The 18,734-nt window shown below is 38.4% G+C and overlaps 1 protein-coding gene across 2 annotated transcripts in view; it reads right to left on the bottom strand.

Moving 5' to 3' along the window:
• SNX29 (sorting nexin 29) overlaps positions 1-18,734 on the bottom strand; it is a 451,127-nt gene that overhangs the window by 293,715 nt on the left and 138,678 nt on the right. The gene's annotated exons all lie outside the window — the stretch shown is intronic.

The raw sequence follows: 18,734 nt of genomic DNA, 5'->3' as shown, positions 1-18,734 counted from the left end.
CATGGTCAAAGAGCTAAAGCAGGCTCATTCCAGGAGGGTCCTCAGGAGTCAAGGATATGGTTGGTTTGACTTGGGTCTGTGTGCTGCGGTGTGGACACTAGACCTGGGTTCAAGTTCAGGCTAGAAAATTCTTAACCTAGGGTCCACTGATTCGATTCCCACTAATCTTGGGTTTACACTGCAGACATAATCTGACAGTCTTGGACAGTGTCTTTTATAATCCCTTCTATAGGATTTAACACTATGATTTTTTTTAATTCACCTCAGTATAATACAGTCTTAGCGTTTCAATTTCAATTATAATTTTAAGAAACCATTTTAAAGACACAGACTTGACTCTTTGACAATAGTTGACTTGAATCATTTTCCAGCAACAGTGTCATCTGCACATTCTTTTCTAGTTACAACATAAAACCCCAGTCAGCAGCAATTCAATTTATTCTGAACCTTGCACTGTGGATTCACAGTAACTCTAAATACACAGTGTTCCAAGGTCTACAGTATGTTTACTAAGACTTTTCTTTGGATACTCTTAGAACAAAAAGAAGATTAATCACCACTAAACGATTAATCATTACGATAGAATGGGGCAGCAAATGAAATCATTTGTATGCAACAGTTTTTCTATCCCTGGTGAATGCAGCTTTCACCAGAACGTCAGGAAAATGATAGCTGGAAGATTTCCAATTTTAAAACGCAGAACTCTATTGCTCCAGCTGTCTGTATCTAGGCTAGTTAAAAGACAAGATAGTAGCCTCATTAACCTAAATTTATGAGTGAATAATTTAAACAGAAAAAGGATTGTTAAAGAAAATATTAGATCTCTAATTTAAGGTAACAAAAGCAGGGAAGTTAGTAGTTCATTCTTTTTTTCATCCCATTTTCCCTACACATTTGTAAGGGTCTCTACATTATGAAACCTTACAAAAACGTGCTGCCATCCTTTGGTGCATGTCGGTGAGGTAAGAGCAACATCACCTTGAAAATCTTTGTTTCAGTCATTTTAAGTTATAACAACTGTATTTTATGGGACTGAAGAAAAGAAAAGATCTTCTTAGGCTCTCCAAAAGTTTTCCTACAGTTAAAGTGGCCTAGCTAGCACACATTTGTTAGCCTTATGGTACACTTACAAAATCATACGAGTGATCATCTTTATGCATTCTTAACGCTGGAAAGCAAGGATCACATTAAAGGATCGTTCTTCTTAAAAGTGGAATGAAAAATCAATAGCAATTTTCTAAAGAATGAAGGCTTGTAGCTGACCGGAATCAAGGTGTAAAGATTAAGTAGTTTTCTTACAACACTGTTTCCATTCACAATTTTTTTTTTTAAGCCACACAAACGCTTGAAAATTTCTATTACTTTTCTTAAATATTTATCTTCTAGTATAGGGATAGTCTTTTCAAATTAGCAATTCTGGCTTTTTACATGACAGTTTTCCACGTTCCTCTCTATATTTGAAAAGAGAAGCTACTTACCTGTATAGTTCTTCAAGATGTGTTTTCCACATACATATTCCACTGATGGCGCACACGCACCCAAGATCAAAGCCTTTTGTCTAGCAGTGTCTATAGTAGCAGCGCATGTGCCCTAAGTGTATTCATACCTGACATAAAAGGATGGAACAGACCCAATGCCACTCAGTTTACTCTGCACAACAGAATCCAGGTGACATAGGAGTCTGAGGTAGAGGAGATGAGAGCAGGTAGTGGAATAGTACAGTTACTTTACATGTAAGTAACTTCTTTCAAGTGATTGTCCATATACATATTCCACTTACAGTGACCCCCCCTCCCCGCCCCCCCAAGCAATGGACCAAATGTAATAGAGTTGAGAGATTGAAGTCTTCGGAGAACAGAGACTGACGTACAGACTTTCCAAACATAGCATCTGGCTAGAAGCTTCAATGATAGCAGAGTGTTTCATAAAGGTGTGAATAGATCCCCAGGTGCTTGCTTTGCATATGTTCATAATAGAAACACTTTTTCAAAGATTCAGGCAGCGTTTGCAGCGGTTTGGTGGAGTGAGCTTTGAGAGAAGTAGCAGGGGGATCTCCTCTGGTCACTTCATCACAGCTCTCACACAGTCAGATATCCATCTAGACAGGCTGAGATGAGATAGGTTTCCTTTTCATCCTTTCTCCTTAGCCTTTTCCTTACCAGTGTGTAGCTCAGGAAAAGGTATAAACAGGTGAATCTGCTGGTTTAGATAAAGGTCCATGACAATGTTAGGAAAAAACTTAGAATCTGTTCTAAGTACGGCTGTCAAGCAATTACCAAAATTAAACCCAATGAATTGCGCGATTAAAAAAATTAATCACGATTAATCACACTGTAAATAATAAGATACCATTTAAATAGTTTTTGATATTTTCTACATTTTCAAATATATTGAATTCACTTACAACACAGAATACAAAGTGTACAGTGCTCATTTTATATTTATTTTTGATTACAAATATTTTCACTGTAAAAAACAAAAGAAAGTTTTTTTCAATTCACCTCATACAAGTACTGTAGTGCAATCTCTTTATCATGAAAGTTGAACTTACAAATGTAGAATTATGTACAAACAATAACTGCATTCAAAAATAAAACCATGTAAAACTTTAGAGCCTACAAGTCCACTCAGTCCTACTTCTTGTTCAGCCAATCGCTTAGACAAACAAGCTTCTTTACATTTGCAGGAGATAATGCTGCCTGCTTCTTGTTTACAATGTCACCTGAAAATGAGAACAAGCGTTTTCATGGCACTGTTGTAGCCAGAGTCACAAGATATTTATGTGCCAGATGCACTAAAGATTCATATGTCTCTTCATGCTTCAACCACCATTCCAGAGGACATGTGTCCATGCTGATAACGGGTTCTGCTCAATAACCATCCAAAGCAGTGCGGACTGATGCATGTTCATTTTCATCATCTGAGTCAGTCAGATGCCACCAGCAGAAGGTTGATTTTCTTTTTTGGTGGTTTGGGTTCTGTAGTTTCCGCATCTGAGTGTTGCTCTTTTAAGACTTCTGAAAGCATGCGCTAGATCTTGTCCCTCTCAGATTTTGGAAGGCACTTCAGATTCTTAAACCTTGGGTCGAGTGCTGTAGCTATCTTTAGAAATCTCACACTGGTACCTCTTTTGCATTTTGCAAAATCTGCAGTGAAAGTGTTCTTAAAACGAACATGTGCTGGGTCATCATCCGACACTGCTATAACATTAAATATGTGGCTCAGGTCAGGGAAGTTCAAGATGGCAAATTAGTAGACAGGATGACATGTTCAGTAGGCTGTGGAACCAGAACTGTCTGGGCCAGAAAGTCATCTAGCTGTGATGTAGAAGGAGGAACCACAGTCTCACCTGGCGATAATATGGATAATACTGGGGCCCAATAAGTCAGCACAATGGGATGGGATCTCCTTGGCTAAATCGTCAGGTTGAGGAGAAGTCTGAGTAAGGTTTTGCTCAAGAGCTGCCTGAGTTGCTAATACCAGTACAATGAGATGTTTTATGAGTCTGAAGTATCTCATGAAAAATCTCCTGTTCACACGAAACCCACAGCCCCCCCAGTAAGGTTACACAACCAGATAAGAATCTCATAGCCATATGATAAGTAACCATGGCCCAATCCTAGAACAATCATGTCCACAGTATCTGTCAGGGAGGAGTCTCTGGTTTTCTTGAACGAGGCAAGAGAAGCAGGAGGATACATACTTAGAAAGTACATTGGGGAGTATCCTACACTGTCATCAGATGCTGTTGAGGACAGTGATGAAAAGAAGCACTGTAAGACTATTGAAGAAACAAGTCTTGAAGGCTGAGAAATGGTGTGCATTAAAGTAGAAGTGCTAGGTACCACAGGTAGAGGTGGACCCAATACTGCAGGCATTAAACCAGTAGAAAGTAATAGGGATTAAGGCTCTGCAAGATCTGTAAATCCCCCAGTACTGTATATGCTATCAGTATTGTACAGTGCAGCAGGGCCAGCAGTGGAGCCAAGGTAGAGACTGGTGGAGTCAATGGTATCAAAGTATTCAGTATCAGACAAGACATTGACAGTGCCAAGGAAGCATCCTGAAAAGTTGATGGTACCAAGCTCTGAGATGAGAAGGGAGACTGAGACAGTACCTCAAGTGTCAGCTTTTTTAATGTGCCATTTTTGTGCTGAAACTTAGGTACCAAAATGGGTTCAAGCTTCCCAATACCAGACCTGAAGACATAGCTGACTGTGCTGAGATGTTGTAGACTCCATGTTGAAAGGATCACTCAGACAGTCAGGTTGTTTGAGTGGGTGGGCGGGGGGGAGAAAGAGTGATATGACACACGGTCCAAAGCCAGTCTCATTGTTCTCTCCATTAAAAGTATCTGAGGATGGGTCTCCCTGGACATTTGAGTCAGAACTAGCCATCCTGGTATCAGGAAGAAAAATAATGATTCTCCTGGTAAAATGGAAATCTAATGTGGAAAAACTATTACTATGGTGTCAACTGACAAAACTAACTATATCTGGGGATTAGGAAATATGTACAAAGAATGAAAGAGAGAACCACAAGTACATTTAGAATGGACAGCAAGAAGATCTGTCTCAAAGCCACAAATGGTGACAAGAACTGAATGGTGGCTGGCCCACTCTACCCTTTTATGCCTTTGGTGCTGGGCACAAGGGCACTCAGGATGCGTGCACAGACACAATTGACACTGCTGGCTGAAAGTCTCTGATTTGGGGCACATTCACACCATTAGTGTGTGTGTGTATATAAAATCATTTCACTTCTCTGAACATATAAACAATGTATGAACACTAATACAGTCTAATCAATGTCAGTTATTAATCTACCTCCTAAAGAACTGAAGTACAGTACCAAGCAAGCAGAACACTAAAGATTAGCTTCTCAGGATCTTGGTATCTTTTATTTAGTTACATGTAGTTTCCATTAGCATCCTGATCAAGATTACAGTTACTCAAACTACATGTAAAATGTATCTAACTGAACAATGGAATAATTGAACTAAAGAACCACAGATATATTTTCTGTTAACATTCAACAGGTTATTTAAAATTCTTAAAAATCCTTCATTGTCCTCAGTTTATCACAGACAGGGGAGTGAGCAGTCATGCCTAGTGGTTGGAGCAGTGGCAGTCAGAGCTGGAGTCAGCAACAAGTAGTCAGGAATTACAAATCGGAACCAAGGGTCAGAGTTGGAGTCAGGAATCAAGCAGGGGAGTAGGGCTGGAGTGGACTGGAGCAGACAGAAGCAGGGCTGGAACAAGGCCAGCAGATCAGCAATCAAAGCTGCAGGCATAAGTGTTCAGCAGCCAGAGACCTGTTACTGCTGTTGAGCTCAAATGCAGACCCATGGACTCCTTGCAGCCAACAGGGTGGCCCAGCCAATCAGGTGATTCTGCTGCAGCCCAGCCAGGTTGAGCTGGCTAACCCAAGGTTCCTGACAGTGCCCAGAGGTGAAATCATTCAAGATTAAAACAAAATGCTTCATTTCTCAAATATTCACATTTTAATTTAAATTAAAGAAACAACTAGTATGGTGACCTTTTGATTGTTCTCTGCCTAGAACCAGATTCAAAGAAATAGATCAATTAAGAAGCCTATGCATAAATCTACACTGAAGATTTATAATAGTCAAAAAGATGTTAGACAAAGAATCAGTGGGTCAGGATAGCCAATAAGAACTGTATTATTTCAAGTAAAAAAACAAAAAGAAAAACAGAGTCAAATTCAGGTCCTACGTGCTTTCAGTGTGGACAAATACTATTAAATGCTGAACCCTGCCAATGGCAGTAATATTCATGAGATATCAGGCAACCAGGTCATGGGCATATGTACTGAAACATCAGACCGAGGGCTGTCAAGCAATTAAAAAAATTAATCGCAATTAATCATGCTGTTAAACAATAATAGAATACCATTTAAATAGTTCTGGATGTTTTCTACTTTTTCAAATATAATGATTTCAATTACAACACAGAATACAAAGTGTACGGTGCTCACTTTATATTTATTTTTGATTACAAATATTTTCACTTTAAAAAAAACAAAAGAATAGTATTTTTCAATTCACCTAATACAAGTACTGTAGTGGAATCTCTTTATCATGAAAGTTAATTCTAAATTTGTAAGTTTACATACAAAAAATAACCGCATTCAAAAATAAAACAATGTAAAACTTTAGAACCTACAAGTCCACTCAGTTCTACTTTAGCCAATCACTCAGCCAATTTTTCCCTCCTGCCACCCAGGAGTTCAGTCACAAATTTAATTAACACATTGTTTTTTAACTAGCATCATCAGCATGGAAGCATGTCCTCTGACATGGTGGCTGAAGCATGATGGGGCATACGAATGGTTAGCATATCTGGCACATAAATACCTTACAATGCTGATTACAAAAGTGCCTGTTCTCACTTTCAGGTGACATTGTAAATAAGAAGAATGCCGCACTATCTCTTGTAAATGTAAACAAACTTGATTGTCTTAGCAATTGGCTGAACAATAAATAAGACTGAGTGAACTTGTAGGCTCTAAAGTTTTACACTGTTTTGTTTTTGAGTGCAGTTATGTAACAAAAAAAAATCTACATTTGTAAATTGCACTTCTATGATAAAGAGACTGCAACACAGTACTTGTATGAGGCGAATTGAAAAATACTATTTCTTTTGAGACTAACAAATTCAACAAATTTGTGGGCTAGAACCCACTTCATCAGATGCACTAAATTTGTTGGTCTCTAAGGTGCCACAAGGACTCCTCGTTGTTTTTGCTGATACAGACTAACACAGCTACCACTCTGAAACTATTTCTTTTGTTTATCATTTTACAGTGCATATATTTGCAATCCAAAATGATCATTGTACACTTTGTATTCTGTGTTATAATAGAAATCAATATATTTGAAAACGTAGAAAAACATGCAAAAATATTTCAGACATTTCAATTGGTATTCTATTGTTTAACTGTGTGATTGTGCCAATTCATTCTTTTAACTGTGATTATTTTTTTTGAGTTAATCATGCGAGTTAACTGCAATTAATCGACAGCCCTAATCAGAACCATACCCTAGTCCAGGGGTGGCCAACCTGTGGCTCCGGAGCCACATGTGTCTCTTCAGAAGTTAATATGCGGCTCCTTGTATAGGCACCAACTCCAGGGCTGGAGCTATAGGCGCCAACTTTCCAATGTGCCGGGGGGTGCTCACTGCTCAACCCTTGGCTCTGCCACAGGCCCTGCCCCCACTCCATCCCTTCCTGCGCCCTTCGCTGAGCCTGCCATGCCCTCACTCCTCCCCCGCCCCCTCCCAAGCCTCCTGCATGCCAAGAAACAGCTGATTGCGAGGTGCTGGGAGTGGGATGGGGGAGCTGATGGGGGGCTGCTGGCATATTATTGTGGCTCTTTGGCAACATACATTGTTAAATTCTGGCTCCTTCTCAGGCTCAGGTTGGCCATCCCTGCCCTAGTCCATGTCTTGCTGAGTGTCTTACAAGGTGTGAATTCCGTAAGTCTTGGAGGAGCAAGGCACATATATTGTGTCCTATGTTTCTTTTACCTACCAGCTGCAAATATACGAGTATGTATCTATGCATGTCCCCAAAGACAGAAGTTTTTCCAACTTCTTTCTACTACAAAAGTAACTAAAACTAAACCTTGTGTCACTCCCAGGTACATTATAAAGATTATTATAAAATGAGTGGGAATATAAAATCAATTTGGGAGTAAAGAACTCAGTAAACACTGCATATTGCCAAGGAGATTCAAAAAAAGGCAGCTCTCAAGGTAGTGATATTATGGCACAAAGGCCACAGCAACTTCTTTAAATAAATGAACATCAACAATATAAACCAATGACAGAGGCAAATGAATACAAGCTTTGTGGCAAAAGGTGGCTGTAGGCTCTCAGTCTAACTGTGAGCCACTTTGTACCATCTGGCACATCCCAAGGTGAAAACAGCTATACAGCCAGCCCTAAATCTGTGGCTTCCACCAAGCTATGCTCCTTCCCTTGAGATGGTTAGAGCCATTAGTGAGGTACAATCCAGATTGGCTGGTACAGAGAGACTTTATGGCAGCCTCACATCTGAATCCCACAATTCCAGGAGACATAAACCCCCTACCACCTACTGCACTGCCCTAAACGGCTCAATACATGAGCTGAGGGGGGAGAACCTCAATGACCTTTTTCTCCCCCCTCAGCTCATCCTAAGGCTACATTTTACACCTGGAGCTGGGGTATGATTCCTCGCTCATGTACATACACTCACGTTAGCTCTCATCTAAACTAGCACATTAAAAATAGCAGTGTAGCCATGGTAGCACACAAAGCAACGGAACAGGCTAGTTCCCCCAAAGACAAACTCGCCCTAAACCCTGTGGGTACATACTCAGGGCTGTGCCACCACTGCCCGTGCTCCTGCAGTACTACTATTTTTAGTGTGCGACCTCAGATGAGAGCTAGCATGAATATGTGTACACAAGCTAAGAATCACACCCCGAGCTCATAGTGTGGACAGACCCAGAATGGGAGACTGAGACAGTTCCCCCACTCACTGAAAATATGAGTATTCATTACAGGAGCAATCTTTGGAACTGTTAGACATAAGGCTATGATTAATTCATCAGCATAAGGAGCCCCTGACATTCATTCAAGGAAATCTTCAGCAAACCCAATCCACATGACCACTGTCCCACCAGTCTGAGGGTCTGTGTAGAGGCCAGAGAAGCTAAAGGGGGGACAGCAGTATACATTCTCATAGAAGCAAAAACTCTAAAAATGTATTAAAGCTTAGCTTGCCTGACCCAGACTGCAAATTCTATTTTTATTCAAATTAAAGAATTAAGGTTACAAATAAACAAATCAATTATATACTCATGCTGTGAGAATAACTACTACTTAACCTAAAGAGACACAGGAATTAACCAAGTCTGTTTGCTACTCAACTCTTTTTTCTATGGTTCTGGAATAATAAATAGCAACCTGACAGCTGACCTTCCCAAATCTCATCCAGAAACACATTATAACCTTATAATTCTAGACACAGAAACTACAACCTGTTTAATTTAACTATATCCTATTAGAATGCTTAGTAAGCAATACAAATGGGTTTTAATAATCCATATTATAATCATATTTTTCTGAAAAAGCATGTTTATTCTTTGCTATATCATAGCCTAAGGAAACTGAATACAAAAAAATTACTTGAGATATACTTTTACCTTCCCAGAAACCTGCAGAACCCATTTCTACATCTCTGTTTTATTTTAAGTGAATTTTAGTCCTTTTAAAAGAAGCTGACTTGACAACACTGGAGAATGACCTCTAATTTATACACAGAACACATATATAAGGATTAGCAATGAAGATCTTGCCACAATACTGTGACTCCAGGGAAAAGACTGTCAAAAAAAAAAGTGATATTCTTACTAAATTCAACTTACTATTCCAAAGTCCACTGACAATTCTAGAATACCTCGGTGTTTCTACTAAAATGAGCAGCCATAAAATACTTAATATTGACATTTAAATCATTAGGCTTCAGAGTTACCGCACCACTGAGCTCCTGCTCCTTGGAGCTATTGTTCCAGTCTTTCTGCAGACTCACTGGCCTCTTTACATTAGACAAGTTTAGATCTCCAGGTTTGGTCATACCACCAGCCTTTGCACCAGTGCAGTATATACACACTACAACTCCACTGTTGGAAAAACATTTTAATATATCGACACCAAGCACATTCCACAGCCATTCTTGTATTTGTGAGTTCTGGGACTCCTGACCCCCTATCACATAATTGGCACTGTAGCTTTTGGAAGATCTCCAGAAAATGGTGCCACAACCCAATGCTGAAGTGATGAAGTTGAAGATTATACTATGAGTTTTGTTTATCCTAGAGTTCACCAGTTTCCACCTGTTTCCAACATCACTCTCCTTCCTCAACCCCATGGAATAAGCTCATTACATGGAAAACCCATTTCTAGAAAGAATGGATGGTGTGAAGTCTTGTGACAATGAAGGAAAATACCACAGGTGAAATTCACATGTAGACTGAGGATTATGATCTATACCATATTCGTACCTTTAGGCGCTTGAGTAGTCCCACTGACTTCCAGGTCTATTTATATGTATAAAGTTATGCACCTACTTAAAGTACCTTCCTGAATCAGATCAGTATTACTACAAAGATCCTTACATAAATAATCAATGACAGCTAACAAAAAACACTTATTTTGTAAGAATAGTATATGTACAGCCTAGTGTGTAGGGAAAATTATTGTGAACAATGCATGTAGCTAAAATTTATTTTGAGTATTACTGATGACAATTATGGGAAACTTAGCATAGATTGAGGAAATACACTTACAAATGTACAACACAAAATTATTTATTTTTAGAAATGTTGCTACTGTTCCCCACCCCCATTTTCTCCTATAAAATTTGACCATCCTACGCAGTTTCTATTCTTATCACTCGCTAATTTGCGTAATTTTAACACAGGCTAGCTTATTTCTGTAATTTTTTTTTCATAATTACACTCATCACAGAAACTGTCAGTATCTAATGAAGGATAATTTCTGCTATTATAAGATACTTAAAAGATCGTTTTCATGAATAATTCTTAATATGAATCATTACATTCAAATAATGTCAGAAATAAAAATTGTATATAATTGCAAACAACATTCCCTTTTTATGGAAGAATATGGTTTTTGAACTTCATACAGGTATAGTAATTAATCTTTCAGAGCAGCACTAAGAAGGCTGAATCACTTCCGCAAGGGAAATGTAAATCTTAGTTTTCATACAAAGTCTATTCGATTAAATATTTATCTCAGAAATAGTAGTAGTACAGCTTGCACCAGAGATGCTGAATTACTTACACTCCCTGCCCTGCAAAAAAAAAAAAAAAAAAAAGATATGGTTCAATTTCACGTTAACTGGCAGATTTTAGAAATGAAATTTTCATCCTACAGCTCAACACAGGACAGTAATGATCAAAAGCTGCTACTATTTAATGACAGTTCGGTGATGTACTCGCACATAAAATCATCTCAGTGTAGGTCTCAATCCAGACCCTTGTGGACAACTGTCCAAACTGCAAAACTAACTGGTACCCTTTGGCAGGGTCAGAAGAGCCACCAGGGATAATGGGCACAGAGACTAAACTATCTTTTCATCCTTAGAGCTGGTTCTTTCAGAAAGGGGGAAACAAGAACTACTGCTGCTCATATTGTTTTTGTTCTGTGAACTTCATTCTCCAAAATCAAAAGAGGGGCTTGGGATAGATAATCTCTAAAACAAAAGAATATAAATTCATTTAAAAAAAACACAGAAAGGAAAGTTACTTATCTTTAACCTGGAATTCTTCAAGATGTGTTTTTTACATTTTTTACATTTACTTCTGAGGTGCGTGTCCCGGAGAGTAGAATGCTTTAGTCAGCAATGTCAATTGGTCACACCTGCTCTTGATGGCCTCGATCCCCTCCCCTCCTTGAAGGGATAAAGGGGGCTAAGCTGGAGCCTAACCAACCCTTAGATCCTGCAAGTTCAGATTATTAGACTCAACAGCAGTGGGGAAAGAAGGGTGGGTTGTGAACACATTTAAACAATACACCTCTTGAAGATTTCCATTTACTAACGGTATGTAGGAGGAAAAATACCTTCAACTTCAGTCATTTTGGTCTTAGAATTTACTGTTTCACACTATAGTCTAACTCTGTCAAAGATCAATTCTAAAATAGTGTCAGCCCCAAAATGGGAGGCAAATTTAAGAAACAGGCTGAAATATCAGAATAACTCCTTGAAAATATATAAAATTTTGTGTAATAGCTTCATGATTCAACTGCCATTTTAAATGGACAATGTTCTCATTCCAGCTTTCCACAGAATAAAGATAATCAGAAGTCTAAACAGACATCAAGTAATGTGGGCAGAGCATTTTAGCAGAACATGTTCCCTCCTCTGCTCCCCACTTTGCCTGGTACAAGGAGTGCTTCATGGGACCTCGCTCAAGTCAGAATACAGCTGTTTTGGCAGTAATGTAATTGTCCAAACCTGTCTGTATCCAGGAATCAAATAGATCTTGAATTCGGCTCTGAAGTGTAAAATTAACCACAACAATTACTTTAAGAAACTGGAATTTTTTGCAATGACATGTACTATATTATTTACAGTTCCAAAGATTCAATGAATTATTAATAGGTTCCACACTGCAACAGGTGATGTGTAAATATTAAAGCAAAACTTTCTAGTTGACTATTCTGTATAAGGAACAATAGATTGACTGTCATGAAATAGATAAGCAATAATTTTGACAGGATTTAAGATAATGGTGTTTTATACGCTCACTGCTGTGAAGCATGAACTGGAAGGTCAAGCTCTTCCACTGCCAGGGAATGTGGATGTGACACTATATTCCCACAACCAGAAGTCAGAAGACCTTTAAATAAATTATTATAAAATTCTGGTAAATGAGATTTAGCCAGTGAAAGTGAAATATCAAATTACATAGCTTGAGCCATCTATACCATGCCCATCAACAAAGCATAGGAAAATTACAATACCCATCACCGAACAAGGTTTCTCCCCCTCAAGTTAAGATATTTTCCATAAAGGGAAAATAATTCCATATGGAAAAGGGGCCTTTCACTTCAAATTACAAGTGATTGTTGCACTTCTTGAGAATGCATACATTTCTATTACACAGACAAATCACTTTCCAAATAGGTTGTTTACACTGACCTTAGAGCTTGGTGGGGCAGCTAGTACAGCCACTCCCCATCACCACCATTGTAACAGATCGGGACTAAGGAGAGAGGTGAGGGAAAAGCCTCATGCATTAATGGGACCAAAAATGGTATTACTCGTTTTGTTGCTTCTGTTCAACTGATCATTAACCTCACTCTGGTTTAAGATGTTCAATATCACACCATTGTATTACAGAGCCCTAGTAAGCATTAGTATCTGTACAAATCTTAATATTTTAGTCCCAAAATGAGGTAAGTTCAACCAGAAAACATACAGTTGAATGAACTGCAGAGTCCAGACCACAATTCTTTCAAACCGGTGAAGGTGGCCAAGAGGACCTCAGAAAATGTGTTTCATAACAAGATATTCAGAACAGAAAATAATCAGATAAAACATTCCCCACCTTCACAACCGGGCAGATTTTCTTTCAAGTCAGGAGATATTGCTGAATATATTCACAGAGATATTGCTGTAGAAAATACGTCTTTTTTTACCATCCTAGGAGCCTGTTGTAGGCATCGTCTCTCCTGAAACAACTTTAGAGGTTGGGTCTTGAAAATAGTTTTGGGTAACAAGCTTTTGCTGGTCAGTGTGGACTGGACAAAACATTTTTGATGCGCAGATAAGATACTGGTTTTCATTCTTCCATTCACTGACAGCAATGAAGCTGTGTCAATTAACACTAATAGAGAACATGGACCAACTTTTTAGGTATGATATGGTTTAAGCCCATATTTAAAAGTGCCTTAAAACAGGTGAAAGAGTTGCAACAGTGCAAGTACTTTTTTGCCAAAGTTTTAACATGTCATTGGTGCATACTGGTTTCAGCGAATGCCTGTAAAAAAAACCAAAAAACTATCGAATGTGGGATCAAAGGATAGATGTGGTAACTCAGCTCCAGAATGCTGCTTAGCCTCTACAAGGGCAAAGATTTCTTCTGTGTGGTGTAGAGCTGCGAGAGATTGAATTACAGCAACAACTCTTGATGCTAGCAAATAGAACTGTGGTCAAGTCACTTGGGAAGGAGGACATATTTCTGTCCCCATGATTTGCATTATATGAGTTAACTTTTCATACTTTTTTTTTTGTCATTTACCACTGCAGCTGCAATTTACTACCTCTACTACTACTAGCAATTATTTTGCTTTAAGAAGATTTATTCTCCTGCCTACACCCCAAGCTCTCAGCCTCACAGTATTCCTCAATCCGATGATGACAGAGAATAGAGGGTAGTATGTGATCAGCATTAGCTGTGACGAAAACACTTTTTGAGGAAAGGAGGAACTGAGGTGTACCAAGGCCCCTGCAATGGTAGGGAACTGATTAAGTGAGATATACCCAGATAATCCTGGCAAGTGACCTGTACTCCATGCTGCAGAATAAGACAAAAAACAACAACAACCAAAAAACAAGGTAACTGCCAATCTGACCTTGGGGAAAATTCCTTCTCAACCCCACATATGGTGATCAGTTAGCCCCTGAGCGTGTGAGCAAGAACCAGCCAGCTAAGCACAGGAGAGAGAGAATTCTCAGTGCCACCTCAGAGCACTGGCCCATCCTGTTCAGTGTCCCGTCTCTAGCTGTGGCCCTCTCTGATGCTTAAGATGAAGGAGACCAAAAAACCCCAAAATACATTGGAAGCAGGAGAGGAGAGGAAATCTTTTCTTGACCCCCCTACAGGAGACTAGCTGAAGCTATGAAGCATGAGCTTCAGGGCCTCCTATTTTCTAGCCAAGTTATTTCAGTCATATCACAATTTAATGCTAACATCTCAACAATATTTTCCTTAGTGATGCACATTCAGGTCACAAACACTGGGAATGTGGCCTAACTTCTCAGTGGGACCACCAGAAAAATTACAACGGAGAAAAGGAAGTTACTCACCTTGTGTAGTAACGATGGTCTTTGAGATGTGTCCCCCTATGATTGCATCTACATCCCTGCGCTTCTGGTCAGAGATTTTTGGTAGCAGTATCCATCCATTCGGCCCGCGCATACTCTTTCCCTCCCTCGTGTTGTGCCTCGAGGCTAATTATCATTGCATGGGCAAATCACCCTCAGTTTCTACTGCAAAGACTCCATCGAGAACTCTGAAGTAGAGGGGAGGAGGGTGGGTTGTAGAGCACACATAAGGACACACATCTCAAAGACCACAGTTACTGAACAAGGTGAATAACTTCCTCTTCTTCTTCAAGTAGCATCCCTCTGGGTGCTCCATTGTAGGTGACTCCCCGAGCAGTATCCCCAATGGGAGGTTGGGGCTTCAGAGTCAAGTCTGTTATGGATGAAAACACTGTGGAGCCAAAAATAGTGTTGGAATCAGAGTGCTAATTGCTCCATCTCTAGCCAGGGGCAGTTAAAAACGAATTAAAGGTGGCTCGCCCATACAATGCTAATTAGCCTGGAGGCACAACACAAGGGAGGGAAAGAGCATGCATAGGCTGAACAGACACTGCTACCAAAGATCTCCAATCAGAAGAGCAAGGATGCAGACACACCTCAAGTAGAGCACCCACAAGGACACTACTCAAAGAAGAAATGTATGCTAAGAGGTTACCAAAACTGTAAGCATTGTCCATAGTTTACTGGTTGATTCACAGAACACCTTAAATGCACAACCCACATCCAGCCTTACCAAACTTTATAAAAGCACTATCTGTTAATTATTCACATGGATACTGAGAATTACAAACATTAGAATAGGATTTTTTCTGACTCACTTTCCTGAAATAATTATGGGAAAATACTTCTGACACAGGTTATTATAATATTTCAATCAATAACCACAACACGAACAGATTTTATTTGTAGACTGTTTAATAAATACAGGATCTTCCATTTCATTTGATCTTTTTTCAAGTAATTCCTAGCTTAGAATGAATATAGTTGTTAGGGCTGTCAAATGATTAAAAAAATTAATCATGATTAATTGCAGTTTTAATCACACTGTTAAACAACAGAATATCAATTTAAATTTATAATAAATATTTTTGGATGTTTTCTACATTTTTAAGAATATTGATTTCAATTACAATGCAGAACACAATGTGTAGAATGCTCATTTTATATTATTTTTATTACAAATATTTGCACTGTAAAAAAAGATAAACAAAAGATACAATCTACAGGTTGAAGCATGAAGGGGCACACGAATGATTAGCATATCTGACATGTAACTATCTTGCAACGCCGAGCACAACAGTGTCATGCCAACGCCTGTTCTCACTTTCAAGTGACATTGTAAATAGGTAGTGGGCAGCATTATCTCTCGTAAACTTGTCTGTCTTAGCAACTGGCTGAACAAGAAAATAGGACTAAGTGGATGTGTAGGCTCTAAAGTTTTACATTATTTTGTTTTTGAGTGCAGGTATGTAAAAGAAATTCTACATTTGTAAGTGGCACTACCGTACTTGTATGAGGTGAATTGAAAAAATACTATTTCTTTTTATCTTTTTTACAGTGCAAATATTTGTAATAAAAATAATATAAAGTGAGCACAGTACACTTTGTATTTTGTGTTGCAATTTAAATCAATATATTTGAAAATGTAGAAAAACATCCAAAAATATTTATAAGAAATTTAAATTGGTATTCTATCACTGTTTAAACAGCACAATTAAAACTGACTAATCATGATTAATTTTTTTAATCGAGTTAATATGTTTTGAGTTAACTGTGATTAATTGACCGCCCTAGTAGCTGTACATTTACCTCTCTTCCAGTAAGGTCAGACTTTGATATCTGAAAAACACTACACCACAATACTGAGTTAAAGAATTTCACTACAAGAGTAATCAAATTCTTTCATTCACAAAGGATGCCAGGAAAAAAGACTCAAAATGTAAGGATTCAAGTTGTGTATGTCAATAGAAAATACTTCCATATTTAAAGTACTTAAAAGAGCACTGAAAAGGTTTTTACAGCCTGTCAAGAATTTTTCCCCTGCTACTTTAGTTCTCCAATAAAAAAAGTTTCAATTAAAAAAGCCAGACATTTTTTCCCCAGTCTTATACTACACTGCAAAGGAATCTAATTTTCAGTTCCACATAGGACACTCAAAAAATCAAACAAATCTCAGCTTCTCCAAATGTCCCTTTATAGAACAATATGATATACATGTGACAAATGGGAGAAGCTTCACAATCAACCTCTATGAGTTATTTAAAGGTGTAAGCACAGCAGATCTACTGGAGGATGAAACTACTTTACCAAGAAAAGTGTAGTCTTCTAGGTATCCATTTTACCTTACTATTAAACCTTTCATCAAAGCCACACTTCTGAGCTTAATGCAAGTCAGATCTAGTACTGGCGCACATACACGTTTTTAAGGATATGATAAAGCAGGGGTCGGCAACCTTTCAGAAGTGATGTGCCGCGTCTTCATTTATTCACTCTAATTTAAGGTTTCACATGCCAGTAATACATTTCAAGGTTTTTAGAAGATCTCTTTCTATAAGTCTATAATACACAACTAAACTAGTGTTGTATGTAAAGTAAATAAGGTTTTTAAAATGTTTAAGAACCTTCATTTAAAATTAAATTAAAATGCAGAGCCCCCCAGACCGGTGGCCAGGACCCAAGCAGGGTGTGTGCACTGAAAATCAGTTCACGTGCTGCCTTTGGCATGCGTGGCCTAGGTTGCCTACCCCTGTTATAAAGAGATCAATGCTGACTCCCACACCAATCTCGCCCACATTCTATCAAGGGCCAAATAGACTGAGGAATTTTGTGTGCCACTAGGAGGAGGATGACTGGAAACAAAAAACAACACAACGTTTAAAAACACCCTGATCTCCTCATTAGCCACAATTTGCTTAATTCAAAATAAAATAGGGTTTTACTGAACACCGATAACATCAGAGAAACTAAGCTTACAAACATGTTAGCTTGCTGGAGATGAAACCTGCCCCATTCTAACGACAGCAGAGTCTTTATTATAGGCACCAACTGGATACTGAGGAGGTCATAAAACAGAACAAAAATCTGTAATATTGAATATCTCAAAATTACAGTAGGCATGATGCATACATGACAGTATGATGCACTGCATCACTGTCTTGTCTTTCAAGATGATGTCCAGTGCATTGAAGGCATCAGAATGTGAAAGGATGTCAATGTGTTCTTCACTGGCATCAATTTTAGGAAAAAATGGTTCATTTAACTGGTCACTCATAAGATTAGTATATGTAAACATCAATGTTCTACTGTATCATACATTTTTTGGACTACCAAAAAATATTCCTTAGTTTGGCAATTATTTAGGTATTTAAATGGTCTCCAGCATAGTACTATGAGCACTTCCCAAATATCTGAAATAGAAAACACTTACTCTCTACTCCCAAGCTGAATCATCATCATCAATCTAGTCAATCATCTTTCTTTACAACCATTCCTCTGTCAACATAATGGGTACAAGTTCATATAAACATATCTCAAAAGTGTGCCATCACCTTATATATAAATATAATTCTAAAACTCTGAGATCTTGACGCTCCTCTCCTTGAAAAGTGAAAGACAACATTTTTATCTATATTCCTAATGGAGAAAAATTGTCTTGTCAAGGAGAAGTAACCTAGACCTATTCTTGTAGTGAGGATGCCTTGCAGCATCTCCCAGATTGGGAGATGCCACTTAAAGATTTCTTCCTCATTATTATCAGAGTTTAGGAGCTCTCATCATGAACCTGGACTCTATTGTACTATGCACTGTAATAATATAACAAAGACAGTCCCTGACAAAAAAGAAAATTAAGTGCCTTAAGCACTGTCCTTTTGCTCTGGACTTGCAGCTGAAGCACTCTCCAAGGTGCTCTTTTAAACTTTTTTAGTTGTACAAGTTAGTTTTTCATTTTCTACAGCACAAAGTCACAAATAAGCATAAAACAAAAAGCATTTTCAGACAGTACTTAACTCAGCTGTAGAAATGATGACCACTTTAGACAGAGACGTAGTTAACTGTCAGCTCTTAAGAGGACTGTGTCTTCCTACAAGTCTA

Source organism: Lepidochelys olivacea, assembly GCF_965140295.1.
Source record: "Lepidochelys olivacea isolate rLepOli2 genome assembly, chromosome: 10".
In the NCBI taxonomy this organism is placed as follows: Eukaryota; Metazoa; Chordata; order Testudines; family Cheloniidae; genus Lepidochelys; species Lepidochelys olivacea.
This window is presented reverse-complemented; position numbering and strand designations above follow the sequence as displayed.